General features: G+C 47.3%; 1 protein-coding gene across 3 annotated transcripts in view; it reads left to right on the top strand.

The window, feature by feature from the left end:
- The window catches only part of LOC135902248 (protein FAM185A), a 117,356-nt gene that overhangs the window by 28,591 nt on the left and 75,638 nt on the right, over positions 1-13,127 (top strand). The window lies entirely within an intron of this gene.

The following is a 13,127-nucleotide window of genomic DNA, read 5'->3' as shown; positions in this document are numbered from 1 at the left end:
CATACATTTGTGGGCTGTTCTCGCATGGCTTCTATATACTGTCTATAGAAGTCCCTGGGCCCGAAATGCTACCCTTCCCTGGACCTTCGCTGCTGCCAGCTGTCGGCCTGACCCTGACTGCCTTAACTGCTGCAAAAGCTGTTGCTGAAGCTTTTGTTGAAGCTTTAATTGGAAGCCCATCGAGGCCATGTTGACTCAAATTATAACTGCCTCGGATGGTTAAATCTTCTCGTGCTTTCGCTAGGGGATGAGATGATGATCCTATGGTGATGGTGATGATTACTAATGACATCCGCTTTGAATCAGTTTGGTGACAATTAGTTACCCAGCCTTGTAAGCTACTTAATGTTTCAATTTAGCATTCTGTCTATCACTGCTTGGCACTATGGCAAACACTGTACAAAAGGCCCTGCCATATGCCTGTAAAATGTATGCAGCATGTCCCCATACTGTCCCTCGTGGACAGGCAAGAGATGTCCTTGGGGCAAGGAAAGTGCAGCCAAATGATCATGTGAGGGAAGTCCACCAGTTGTATTCAGCACATTCCTAGGATATCCATGTTTCAGCAGTGGGTGTTCAAAGGATATCCATAGGACATCATTTTTGTCATTGGGTGGTTGTGAGGGTACAGCAGCATCATCTAGTTGCTATACTGTACTCCCATAGTTCAGTCATTCACAATGTTCATTTCCAGTGGCGCTTCCTCTCTGTAATTGGATTGCGTCCTAGCATATCTACTCCCTAAAATTACCCAAGCAGCAGAGCTAAGCGGTTCCAAAGTGAACCAGTGCAGAATACAGGACTAGGTCAGCCGTATTTAATTTTTAAGGTGACCTGCCACTATTGAGAGCCTGCTGAAAGATTTTAGCAACTCTGCTCACCTCTTGTGCCTCCACAAAAAGAAAAAAGAACTGTCATTATTGTTGTTGTTTGCTGTAATATTTCGGAATTCGAAGTAAAGAAGACTGACACCAAGTTGCCATTCAATAGCACAGCCCTTCCCCTGTGTTCTGGGGCGTAGCCAGGGGTGGGGGGGGGGCTTGTGGGGCTTCAGCCCCCCTCCCCCCCTGAAATTTTTTCATGCTGTCCATGCACCGCCGACCAAAGCTACCCCAGTGCCGGAAACCATTCTGAATTTTGCCTAGAATGTGTTTTTCACACTCGAAAAGACATTTCACCACGGACATTGCGAACTCGGGCTGAATTTCGCGGCAATGCCCATGCACCTGGAGTCACATACCGCAAGGAGCCCCATCCAAGCACAAAATGTCAAGGGCGTTTGGATGGCGAACAGGCTCGCCGCGGCACCTCGCGGAGGCCGCGGAATCTACGGAGCGCATGGATGTCGATTCCGAAACTTTATGGGTATAAATCTCATAAACTTTTGGTGTGAAAGGTGCATTGACCTTTCAAAAGTTGTGCTTTGGATTATCAATTGCGGAACTTTGTGGGTTTAATGCTGTTATAAACATTTGACGACAAAGGGGCATTGACTTCTCTAATCTCTTACATCGGAATATACAACGTGACATGCCAAATCACCACACTATCAGACAAGTTGACAAATCACGCAGCGAGGTCCGATGAGACGAAGCGTTGTGGTGGATTATTTGTGCCATCATGTCACATAAAAAATAACAACATTTTTTTTTCACCTATGCCAAAGCATCCATGTCAAGACACTAAAGCCAGCAAAGGAAACTACGTTCTTATTTATTTTTCTACTTTAACTTTTATTCGCGCGGACACGTTGAGCCTCTTCAATTTTCTCGTTCTTGCTACCAGCAGGCTGCCAGAGCCAGCCAGAGTGCTTGCTACCAGCAGGCTGCCAGAGCCAGCCAGAGTGCTTGCGTTTTTCTTGTGTTGCCCCGACCACCACGTGGCGCACTTTGGTGCACGTTTGGTTTGCTCTGGCTGAGTGGATTTTCACCTGGCAGAGTTTTGGACGCTTTCTGGCTAGCAGACGATAAAAGGAAACAATGGTCACTCGTCGCCATCACTGTGGGGACTCGATGGATTGCACCGCGTTCGCTTGAGCGCAATCTCTCCGTTAAGTCTTGTATCGCTAGTGTAGGGTCCCGAGCAGTATGCGTATGTTTCTCGGTAGACCAAGCGTCTCATGTTTTCTTCTATATGTATTCCTTAGGTAGCCACATTAGGTGCCCAAAGTAGACATTCAATTGCAGCCAACATACTTTCCTTTGCGTTTCTTCATTTAGGTGCACCTGCCCCACAAAAGGAAAAAAATACATTGCTGCAGTGCAGTGAATTGTCACATAGTGAAATTTCAATTTTGTTATTTTTTTTGTGGAAAGTAATGCTTCAGTTGCCCGATACTCTTATTATACTATTCTGATAGGAACTATATAGATGCGCCAGTGCATTCCTGCCGTCGCCATCGCCCTCATGTTTGATATAAAGTCCAAGAGCGGTAACTTCGTGACCAAGCGCCGCATGCTGCATGTGCGAGTGAAAGCGTGGGAGTGGGGGGTTGAATGGGTGAGCCGACAATGGTGACTCAGTTTTGTGTGCGCAAAGGAGAAAAGCGAGGAGCAAGCGCGTCATGTGCGAGACATCAGGGGGAGTGGAGAAAATGGGGGCGACACCTAGGATTCTGTGAATCTGTGATTGCGCAACATGTTTATTTGCCTTGTTTGACGCGTTATATCACAGTGACTTTTTCTTAGATACATAGATTTATTGGAGACTTATATGTATATTTAAATATCTTGTTGCGAAGTTTTGTGTATACGTGCGGTGAACTTTGTTTGCAGTGACAATTTTTTGCCCTTTATCAAGCTGTATCTTCGCATTTGTATATTTCATTGTATCTTCGCATTTCTAATGTACGAGGGCGAATCAGTCAGTCAGTCAGTCAGTGTTTTATATTCACCAAACAAAAACATTTGTGGAAAAGGGGAGACGGCGTAAAAGCTGCGGATACTGCAGCTTGACTAAGCACCGTCCACCCTGTAATAATAATAATATTTGGGGTTTAACGTGCCAAAACCACTTTCTGATTATGAGGCACGCCGTAGTGGAGGACTCCGGAAATTTTGACCACCTGGGGTTCTTTAACGTGCACCTAAATCTAAGTACATGGGTGTTTTCGCATTTCGCCCCCATCGAAATGCGGCCGCCGTGGCCGGGATTCGATCCCGCGACCTCGTGCTCAGCAGCCCAACACCATAGCCACTGAGCAACCACGGCGGGTACCGTCCACCCTGTAGGAGCAAGGACAGGGTAAATATACAAGCAAAAAGAGAATTATACAAGCAAAAAGGGAATAATTAAAGTGACAGCTGAAACACTCAAGCGAAAGCAAATAATTATTATACACCAGTACGAAAAATTGTACATATAGGATCATTTTTGCATATAATAAAGCAAGAGAAGACAAATTGGCATCATACTTCTATGCTTAGTGAAAACAATGTGTAGCGAAGAGAGACGCTGGTGGGTTCAGCGCTACTGGCGCTAAACGGTAGTGGGTCGAGCGCTCCTGCTCAGCAACAGCTCTCATGCTTGGAAGCTGTGACTGCCCTGCCCGTCGACGTTGCACTGCTCCGAGCTCTGCCTAATAAACACCTTTAGAATTCGTGGAGTGTGCGGGGTACCCTCAGACGATCATCCTGGAACTCCGGTCTCGTACCCTACCATCTACCATGCCCCAAGACGCCTCCCAGCAAACGCCTCCTCCTGCACCCACTGCGTGTCCCGGAGTGCCTCGTCATCGTGACCCTCCTATCTACACTGGAGCGGACGACACTGACGTGGACGAATAGCTCACGGCGTACGACAGGGTAGGCGACCATAACAAGTGGGACGAAGCGGCCAAACTGAGCCATGTTCTGTTCTACCTCGCTGGAGTTGCCAGCCTGTGGTATAACAACCATCAAGCAGAGTTCCAGACATGGTCGGAATTTAAGACTTCCCTCGCCGATGTATTTGGTCGCCCTGCTGTTCGCAAGCTGCGTGCCGAGCAACGTTTGCGAGAACGAGCTCAACAGCCAGGCGAAACGTTCACCAGCTATATCGAAGATGTTCTGGACCTATGCAGGAAAGTCGATTCGACCATGGCGGAGTCTGAGAATCCGAAACATCCTGAAGGGCATAGAAGACAACGCCTTTAACAAGTTGCTGGCCAAAAGTCCACGCTCTGTGGCTGAAATTGTCACACTGTGTCAGAGCTATGAAGAACTCCGCAGGCAGCGGTCACTGACCCATCGATCTCTACCGCGTGACGAACACCTTGCTGGTTTGGCTGCCATGTCCAACCAGGCAGCGTTGCTCACAGAAATGAAGGCGTTCATCCGCGAGGAAGTTGCCCGGCAACTCTCGTTGATGAATTTTGCACAGCCGCAGTCGGTAGACGCGCCTACGCCAAGTTTTGCGCCTCCGCTTCGCCGTGTCATAGTGCAAGAACTGCACGAGGTCTTGCCTGAGCACCACCAGCGTGTTCCTGCGGCTGCGCCTCACAGCTACGCCGAAGTCATGGCCAGGCCCCAACAGATCCCGACAGCTGTGCCACTCAGCTACGCGGAAGTCGTCACCCAGCCTCAACAACTCCCTCAACGGGGACCTCTCACGTACGCCGAAGTCCTCGCTATGTCCCGACAACAGCCTGCTATGCAATCAATTCACCAGCCGCCACGTTCAACGCGTCCTTCCACATGGATTGGACCTGCCACAACGACTCGGTGGCGTACAGCGGACAATCGAACGATATGTTTGGCGTGCGGCTACGCAGGCCACGTCGCACGCTACTGTAGTCGCGTGCAGTCGCCTAGCGCTACACCATATGGGCCAAGTTCTATGGTGGGTTCTCCGCGCCCTTATTACGACGACGAACCTCGGGCTGCGTCACCACCATTCCGCCGGTCCGCCAACATCCGCCGCTCAACTTCTCCACGCCAACGCTCCCCATCACCGATGCGGCCTCGGCCCGAAGCTCGGGATGAGGAAAATTAATCGTCGCAGTCCATGAGGCAAGGACTACGACCCCATCGAAACGCGGAAGTCCTCAACGTAGCCCGACCAATGTGATAGACGTCTTAGTTGACGGTGTGCGCACATATGCCCTCGTGGATACCGGAGCCGCTGTATCAGTTATGGACGCAAAGCTTTGTCGCTTCCTTCGAAAGGTTACGACGGCCATTGCTGGACTTGCCCTCCGAACAGCAGGCGCACAGCGTATTCACCCGATTGCGGCGTGCACCGCTCGTGTTCTCATCGAGGACGTTGTATACGCCGTCGAATTTATTGTGATTTCCTCGTGCTCCCACGAAGTTATTCTGGGGGGGGACTTTCTCGCTCGCCACGATGCCGTCATTCATTGCGCACGGGCCGAACTAGAACTGTCGCCGATCTCAGATATGACGCTTGCCGATAATGCTTCTTTTGCGAACAAACTACTCGTCGGGCACGACACAAACGTTCCTGCCAACTCGTCAGTGATTGTGTCAATGCAGTGCAGCAGCCTCTCTGATGCCATCGCACTACTTTCTCCGTCGGGCCACTTTTATACTCGAAAAGGTCTGCTGCTGCCTTTTGCGAATGTGAACGTCAAACAGGGCTCCACAGCTATTTTTGTTTGTCTGTAACCCCTTCCCATACCCTGTGATGCTGCTTCAGGGCGAATGTCTTGGCCACGTGGAAGTGATCGACGCCGTACAAATTACGGATGTTCCCGAAGACACGTCCTGCGTCAGTTACAACGCGCTCGGTTCTCTCTCTACATCGGACCCTTTGCCCACAGGTGTGTTCGATTCATTTATTGCCGATGGCCTCACCCCACCTCAGCGTTCACAGCTTCTGCACATCTTAGAAGAATTTCGTTCTTCTTTTGATGTCGGGCAACCTTCCCTTGGCTGGGCGTCTGCTGTCATGCACCATATTGACACTGGCTCCCAACCGCCATTGCGGCAACGACCGTATCGCGTCTCTGCCACAGAACGTCGTGTGATTAATGAGCAAGTGGACGATATGTTTCACCCCGAAGTGATCCGACCCTCGAACAGTCCATGGGCATCTCCTGCTGTCCTTGTTACGAAAAAAGACGGATCGGTACGGTTCTGTGTAGACTATCGGCGCCTGAACAAGATCACTCGCAAAGATGTATACCCGCTGCCGCGAATCGATGACGTCATTGATAGCCTACACGGAGCAGAATTCTTTTCATCTCTAGATTTACGCTCCGGCTATTGGCAAGTACCCATGGCTGACGTCGATAGGCCGAAGACAGCCTTTGTCACACCTGACGGCTTATACGAATTTAACGTCATGCCGTTTGGACTTTGTAATGCACCAGCAACCTTTGAACGCATGATGGACACAGTTCTCCGCGGTTTGAAGTGGCACACGTGCTTGTGTTATCTCGACGACGTTGTTGTTTTTGCCTCTGACTTCACCACGCACCTTCAACGCCTACGGCGTGTTTTGACGTGCTTAGCAAACGCTGGCCTCCAACTGAACCTAGAGAAGTGCCGATTTGCAGCATGGCAGCTCACGATACTAGGTTACGTCGTCTCAAAGGATGGAATCCTCCCTGATCCAGACAAACTTCGTGCCGTAGCTGAATTTCCTAAACCAACGTCCGTCAAAGAACTGCGCAGTTTTGTAGGTTTGTGTTCCTACTTCAGGCGCTTCATTCGCAATTTCGCCGCCGTCATATCGCCCCTGACGAAGCTCCTTGGCAGCAACGGACCTCTCCATTCGTGGTCTTCCGAGTGCAATGAGGCGTTCACTAAGCTCCGTCATTTGCTGACGTCTCCTCCCATTTTGCGCCACTACGACCCAACGGCACCTATTGAGCTACACACAGATGCCAGCGGTGTTGGCCTCGCCGCTGTCCTAGCGCAGCGCAAAGAAGGGTTTCCTGAATATGTTGTGGCATATGCAAGCCGTATGCTTACTAAAGCCGAGACCAATTACACCGTCACGGAAAAAGAATGCCTGGCGATCATCTGGGCGCTTACCAAGTTCCGGCCCTATTTGTATGGTCTACAATTTAATGTCGTCACGGACCACCATGCACTATGCTGGCTGTCATCATTGAAGGATCCCTGAGGCCGTCTCAGGTGTAAGCGAAGGCCCGCTGGGCTTACAGGATTACGATATCTGCATACTGTACCGGAACGGACGCCAGCAAGCTGATGTTGACGCCCTCTCACGTTCTCCCTTGCCAGTCGACAATCCCTGCTGCGCAATATCCCAGCTTGACGTTTCTTCCGTCGACATTGGGACCATCGCTTCTGAGCAGTGCAAGGACCCCCGGATTGCCTCCATCATAGACTGCCTTGCTGATCCGTCATCACAGCCAACCACTCGTGCATTGCGCCGTCAAGCTCGCCATTTCGCCATTCGAGACGACCTGCTTCACCGACGCAATTACACCTCTGACGGCCGCCAGTGGTTATTAGTTGTACCTCCAAGCCTGCGTTCTGAAATCTGCGCATCGTTCCACTCTGATCCACAGTGTGCTCACGCGGGACTTTTCAAAACCTACCAGCACCTCCGGCGACACTACTACTGGCGGGGAATGTACAACTACATTCAAAAGTTCGTTCACTCATGCCCCGACTGCCAGCGCCGAAAATCTTCACCCCACCACTCGCCAGCTGGCCTGCAGCCTCTACGCTGCCCTATCCGGCCGTTCGGGTGCGTTGGCATCGATTTGTATGGGCCACTTCCCCTGACGTCGTCTGGTAACCGTTGGGCCATTGTGGCAGTAGATCACCTTACACGATACGCCGAAACCGCCGCTCTCCCAGCAGCTACAGTGCGCGATGTTGCATCATTCCTGCTACGCCGATTCATCCTGCGGCATGGTCCACCTCAAGAACTGCTCAGCCATCGCGGACGCGTCTTCATGTCGGAAGTCGTTGAAGCGATTCTCAAAGAGTGCCACATTGTTCATTGTATGACTATGGCGTACCACCCTCAAACGAATGGCCTCACAGAACGCTTCAACCGTACGCTCAGCGACATGCTTTCAATGTACGTTGCCTCCGACCACACGAACTGGGACGCCATTCTGCCATTCGTCACCTACGCGTATAATACCGCTATGCAGAGCACCACTGGATTTTCACCCTATTTCTTGCTGTATGGTCGACACCCTTCGCACACCATTGACACCATTCTGCCGTACCGGCCGGATGCGTCCGAGTGCGTGCCTATTTCTGCCACGGTCAAACATGCAGAAGAGTGCCGCGACCTCGCACGGGCCTTTACTTCCGCTCATCAAGGGCCCCAGAGGAGCACTCGCGGTGACGCCACTGCCACGGTCACCTTCGATCCGGGAGCGCTCGTGTGGCGCTCAGTTCCTCTAACTGCCCCTGGCCTTTCATCGAAACTGGCCCCTAAGTATGAAGGCCCTTATCGTGTTCTCGAACGTGCATCTCCTGTGAACTATGTCATCGAACCAGTTGAGCCATCTTCAGACATGCGCCGCCGTGGACGAGACATTGTCCATGTCGACCGTTTAAAGCCTTACTATGACCCGCTCATCGTGACGAGCTGTTAGGTTGCCGGACGGCTCCCTTCTCGCTTCCGGGGGGTGATTTTAGCGAAGAGAGACGCTAGTGGGCTCAGTGCTACTGGCTCTAAACGGTAGTGGGTCGAACGCTTCTGCTCAGCAACGGCTCTCGTGCTTGGAAGCTGTGACTGCCCTGCCCGTCGACTTTGCGCTGCTCCGTGCTCTGCCTAATAAACACCTTTAGAAATGATATAGTGCAATACAATTTAAGGAATGCGCAGTTACAGAAACAAGCTAACTACATTGGTGGGGTTTAGTGTTTTGATTTCGATGTCTTGCTGCTCATATGCGTTAAGAGTGCTTGGTAATGTCTAGCTAAGCCTTTGCGTTCCGTAAATAGTGTGTGAGAATGGAGTTTCCCAGGGGGGTTTATACCGATGGAAGTGAATACTTTGAGTAGGTTCAAGATTTGCAAGTGTGAGAAATGTGTCAAGCTTCCTGCGAGTTGCACTAATGTAGGATTGTAGCAGCCTGCATTTGTATATATTGTTCGCGGTAACAATTTTATGCTTCACAAAAAGATGGCTGGTGTGTTCAAGGTATGGTATGTTCTCTATTGTCCTAATAGCTCTTTTCTGAAGTATTTTTAGCTTATTCAATTGGTTAATGTAGTGTTTCCCCATATATTGAAAGTGAGCGTACCCACCCCGCGCAATAATGGTTCGGCTCATTATGTGCGAGACATGCGCTTAGCAGAGAGGCCTCTCTCATTTACAAAAAGGATGCGCAGGTGTGAGGAGAAAGGTTCTTTGATGCTCTCATACACTGGGTTGAGCATGGTTGCCTGTCATAAATGACATTCCAAAACTTGAACAGCGTGTTGCCGTGCAGTTTTTGACAGCTGAAGGTATTTCCCAAAAAAGAAAGTAGTCGCTGTATGGCTGCCGTGTACGTTGAACATTGCATTTCATTGGCCACTGTGAAGTGTTGGAGCAAACGGTTAAAAGAAAGACGTGCAAGTTGCAAAGACGATCCAAGACCGGGTCAAAGCCATCGTGCAATCTCCCCAACAAAATTGCAAAGGTTGATTAGCTGATCAGACAAGAACGGAGGATAAGCATTGATGAACTTGCACAGCGTGTGAACATCAATCACAGTTCGGTTTACACCATAATTCATGAACATCTCGGTTATCAGCTCTTGTGTGCGCAGTTAATGTCCAAGATTTTGAACCACCGCCAGAAGACGGAGAAGTTTGGCGCTGTCTTGACTCCTCTGATCTGGTATCGCAATGAGGGTGATGACTTCTTGTCCTCAATCGTGATCGGGGATGAACCATAATGCCACTACTACGAGCCTGACACACAACGGCAAAGCTTACAGTGGAAACATTCGAATTCACCACGCCCAAAGAAAGCAAAGGCCATCATTTCTGCCGGAAAGATGTTGTCGACATTTGTTTTCGATCGTCAGGGGCCATTACTGATAAAATTTGCTATATCTTGACAGACCATCAATTGTTTCCGATATGGTGAAACGCCGGAACGGCTGCGTGTCGCAATTAGGAACAAGCGACATGGAAAATTGAGGAATTGGGTCGTCTTGTTCCACGACAATGCCCGTCCCCACCTCGCAGATGTGGTTAATACAAAACTGGTAAAGTTCAAGTGGGAAACGCTGCAACATCCACAATACAGCTCAGACATGTCGCCTTGCGACTTCCACATTTTCGGGCAACCGAAAAAACAGCTCAAGGGGACCATATTCGTGTAGGGCGATGACGTGAAAGAGTCAGCTACAGACTTTTTGAAGCAGAAACCCAAGGAGTTTTATGAGACGGGAATCACACGACTCATTTGTCAGTGGGACAAACGTCTAAATTCTCATGGAGACTAATTTTAAATAATGTACCCCGTTTGTCAAATATTCGCATTGGCTCACTTTCATTTGACTCGCCCTCGTACATTTTGCAGAACTCCTGCTTTGTATACGTGCTCTCTGTTGCGACTATAATTTGGGTGCAATTACTCACGATACACGACTGGTGACAGCTGCTCCTGCATAATACATTGGAACAAATAACAACGTCATTGAGATTTTTCACTGGCCGTTGCATATGTACCAAATGTAAACAGGGTTCTTGAATGACAAAGATATATGACAAAGAATGACATTAACATATTTGTCCTCAACTTGTTCATTTCATGGCCATTACATTTTTCATGTCAACGGCATCCAATGCTTTGCTAGTTTCGAACTGATATACTAAAGTCCGTGTGATGTATTCTTTACTTATTAAATAGACAAAAACACGAAAGCATTGATATCTGTTATTTTGGGCAAAATTTTTGACACATACGAGTATATTCTTTCATGAAAAAATACGTATTTTACTTTGACAGTGCGTAGCGTTGAAGAATTCGTTTGCAGCATCTTTGGCAATGGCAATGCAATTATTATTCATGCATTTCATCCCTCGACAAATTGTTTAAGAGGAAGCTTTAGCGTAGGCCCAGCGCGGCCTATTCAAATACATGTAAAACGCAGAAACGCTTTTCTGACATAACCCCTGCATCGCTTTGAATGAAATTTGTTGCATTTAAGAGAGAAAGTTGAATTATAGTCTCTGTTGGAAGTGGAATTTCGATTTAAGGCCTGAATTTCTTTAAAATATTGCGAAAAATTCTAAAGTTAAGAAAACTAGAAGCACAACGTTTACAATTTAATAGCTCTACATCAAGAACAGATATTGCGGTTCTGTAAACAGCATCTATTATAACTGTCAAAGCGGACAAATTTGGTATGTCAATTTGTATCTTACGTGAATTGGTTACGTTATGTACAAGGGCTCTGCAAAAGCCGTGTTTCCATAATAATTTTTTTGAGATTCATATGTAACATATAAATTTTGTCCGCTGTAGATGTACTATTATTGTATAATTCTGCGATTCACAGAATTATAATTTTTCATTGTTGAGTTACAGAGTTCTAAACTTGATAGTTTTGTTTTGTGAAAATGTGCGATATTGGTCGAATTTTAATAAAGAATTGACAATGTAAATGAAAAATTTGAAACAAGCAGTCAATAGAATTTAATTTTTTTTTTTAATGCAACAAAGCTGTTCAAATTTGGTGCAGTGGTTGCCGAGAAAAACGAATTCCCCTTCTACATGTATTTAAATCGCAGCGCGGGATTTAAAGCTTCCTCTTAAGGAGGATGCCGAGTTGCAACGTGAGCCCCCTTGGAACGAAATTTCTGGCTACGCCACTGCCTGTGTTGTTATAATTCACACAATAAATTTTACATTGAAGGAACCGCAGCGACGTTCCCGGTAATGGCCATGCTGGTGATGAGCCCTCTGTCCCAAATAGCCAGATACACCCATTAAATGTGCTTAATGTGGTACATTTTGGCCATTTGGTCTGTCCATTAGATATCTAAATTTGTTGAGAAAGTGTTGTGTTGATGGAATATGGATCATTGAAAATGCATTCGGAATATGTAAGTGCTGCATTGTGGAGCCATCAGGGTTAGATATATGCTACACCCATTAGATGTCCAGAACAACCATTAAATATTTACTATATGTAATAGATATCTGTGTGATCCATCATCTGTATGAACATCAAAGCTTTGATTGGTCTGACCCCCCTGGCATCCCATCATAAAATAGTGAGTCTCTGCCTTTTTTTCATAAGCTATATTATCATTTTCCTCATTTACGTAAGAGCCTAATTCTGCCGCCCATGATATCATCACGACGTCTGTTTAATTGTCACAGTGTTCAACGCCTTCATGGTTCAACTAAGGCTTTCAATAAATCATTTCTGCTGACTGCCATATCGGATTGGAATGTACTTCCTGACGCTATCGTCAGTGAAACAAATTCTGTAGAATTTAAACTGTTATTACTACACCAGTTTTGTCCACAGCCCCAGTAGTAAGCCTGTATATCGGCTTTTTCATTTTTATGTGTTTACTGTGTTTACCAGTTCTTGCAATCTGTATTAATTTATTTATTTATGATACCCTCAGGGCCAATGGCATTACAGAGGAGAGTGGTGTTAATATGCAAGAAAAATACAATATTCGCTCATTATACAATGTTAGCTATATCATTGGAAAAATTACGTAAAATATTAGCACAAAAACATGAAAAAACAACATTACAAATACCTTGTTTATACATTGTTGGCTAGAAGATTTCGGAAGTGATGGTTATCACTGATAGATACAGCATCAGAAGGAAGGTGATTCCTATCGCGACTAGTCCTGGGCAAAAAGGAGTAAAAGAAATGCTTAGTGTTGCAAATGTCAATACCAACTTTGTGGCTGTGATCGATGCGATGGGATCGGTAATGAGGCCTAGAGATAAATTGGTCGCGCAAAACAGGATGATAGTACAACTTATGAAAAAGAGTTAGTCTGGAAATTTGGCAGCGCGCAGACAGGGATTGGGGAGCAAGATTAGACTTCATGGCAGTAATACTAGCAGTTCTATTGTAGTTGCACAAAATAAACCTAACGGACTTATTTTGAACAAGTTCTAGTGCCGTTACAAGCTTGTCCTGATTTGGATCCCATATCGACCATGCGTATTCCAGCTTGGAACGTATTAGTGTTTTATACAGCAAAAGTTTAAGTGAC

The sequence above is a fragment of the Dermacentor albipictus genome, chromosome 6 (genome assembly GCF_038994185.2).
Source record: "Dermacentor albipictus isolate Rhodes 1998 colony chromosome 6, USDA_Dalb.pri_finalv2, whole genome shotgun sequence".
NCBI classification, from domain to species: domain Eukaryota; kingdom Metazoa; phylum Arthropoda; class Arachnida; order Ixodida; family Ixodidae; genus Dermacentor; species Dermacentor albipictus.
The sequence above is the reverse complement of the archived record's forward strand: the minus strand, read 5'-3'. Positions and strand labels throughout refer to the sequence as shown.